The sequence below is a fragment of the Sinocyclocheilus grahami genome, unplaced genomic scaffold (genome assembly GCF_001515645.1).
Source record: "Sinocyclocheilus grahami isolate Dianchi unplaced genomic scaffold, SAMN03320097.WGS_v1.1 scaffold552.1, whole genome shotgun sequence".
Lineage (NCBI taxonomy): Eukaryota > Metazoa > Chordata > Actinopteri > Cypriniformes > Cyprinidae > Sinocyclocheilus > Sinocyclocheilus grahami.
This window is the reverse complement of record NW_015505731.1, coordinates 429,872-431,776: the sequence shown is the minus strand read 5'-3', so window position 1 is coordinate 431,776 and position 1,905 is coordinate 429,872. Positions and strand designations below refer to the sequence as shown.

The window sequence follows — 1,905 nt, the reverse complement described above, 5'->3', positions numbered from 1 at the left end:
GTCGAGCTGTTTAAGGGGAGCCGGGGGGGGGGGGTATAGATATAAAGATAGAATATAGTGATGTACTGCAATGTAGGCACCTAATTATTTTTAGCTAAAATAGTTTTTCATTGACTGAAACGGTGAGATAATTAGTGTTTTGCCTCAGTCTGTCTATATTTGGTTAACACTTTGTGGATAAAACAACAGGTAAACATTTCAGCTGTGTGGAGGCTAGTGCTGGGTTAACAATATCGATTTAAACCGTAAGATCAATCTTTTAAGTCTATACTGTTTTCTGTTGATGCATAACTTCACTAAATATTACTGGTAGCACAACTGCATCCAATAATCGCAGTAAGCTTTGTGCTCAGGTTCCAACAATGTCTCGGCAGTGTCTTCTGTTGATTTTTGTTGCTGTTTTTTAAGATTTATTTTTTGGCGTTTTGCCTTTATTTCATAGGACAGTAGTTAGACGGGAAGTAAAGTTGGAGAGAGGGGAGGGGGGGGGATGGAATCAGGACGCTCGAGGCGCAACATCTCACGCTACCAATGAGGCTATCGGTGCTGACAAAATTCTGTTAGTTTTTTGTCATGAAATACAAATTTCTGGTGGTTTTGATACTCCTTAATGTGGCTTGATAAACTTCTGCACCTCAATAAAACATGAACTCCTCAGTTCATGCAGCACATGAACTGGTCATCTCTTCATCTTTACTACTAGTTACAGCACAAAATAATCATGAATGAACAGAACATCAGATGTTAAAATAAACTGTACAACTTACTGAAATGTATCATATCTCATGTAATGAGAAACAAAGACAAAAACATCACTAAAACGGCTTGTGTAAAAAATGTCATATAATGTTACATTTACCTCAGAAAAGCCATTCGGTGACCATAAACTCAGTAGTCAACTTGAAAATAATCACTCTAGAGAGGAGCATTTTGCTAAATATCTGAACTATAACTTTTTTTTCCTTAAAATGTATGTTTGAATAAATCTGTCATTAAAAACAAGTTTTTATTTCAGCCACCTTTCAAATGTATTTCAACAACAAAGTGGACCGTATAAAGTTGACATAAAAAGTGCCTTATTTGCAGTTTAAATGTCTTTTAATGTATGCAGTACATGGATAATTGTGCGTGCGTCTATTAATAATTTAGAGTCTAATATCATCCCATAAGGAAAGGCATTAAAGGGGTAATTGATGCGATTTCAAGTTTTCCTTTCTCTTTGGAGTGTTACAAGCTGATTGTGCATAGATAAGATCCCTGAAGTTGCAAAGACTAAAGTCTCAAAACCAAAGAGATATTCTTTATAAAAGTTAAGACTCTGCCACGCCCCCCTAAAACGACTCGTTCTAACACGCCCCCACATATCTACCTCACTATGTGGAAATATTTGCATAATGCGCCCAAATGTGCATGCAAACAAAGAAGGCGTGGTTTCAGTAACCGGAGTTAGTGTTGAAGCAGCATGTCCGGGAGACGCTGTGTGTTTCAGTGCAAAAGCAAAAGCACTTTATTTGGCCTTCTGAAAGTAGATGCATTTAGGAATTTATTTGGCGCTTCTGAATCGGCTACTGTTTTGTTATTAGTTTAATAAAATTCTGACTTTGCTATGACAATCTGGCGCTTCTGAATCGGCTACTGTTTTGTTATTAGTTTAATAACACTGCTATTTACTGTTCAAATGCGGAGTTTTGCACATCGTGTGTGTGTGCGCGAGCGAGAGAGTGAGAGAGAGAGAAGGGGGGTTGGGGGGTCAGATCACAGTGGAGTCAGCTGTCTTAACCGTGGCTTGTGTAATGCCAACACATACCAGCTTCATCACTGTGTCTGTCACGCGACTCGGTTCCCCTTTCGGGCTCTGTCTTTACATTTATTTAGAAAGATGAAGCTCGTGATTATGGTAAGGGG

At 38.5% G+C, this 1,905-nt stretch overlaps 1 protein-coding gene across 1 annotated transcript in view; it reads left to right on the top strand.

Annotated features, from left to right (window-relative positions):
• Positions 1-1,905, top strand: part of LOC107555985 (mitogen-activated protein kinase 14B-like) — a 29,107-nt gene that overhangs the window by 20,935 nt on the left and 6,267 nt on the right. The window lies entirely within an intron of this gene.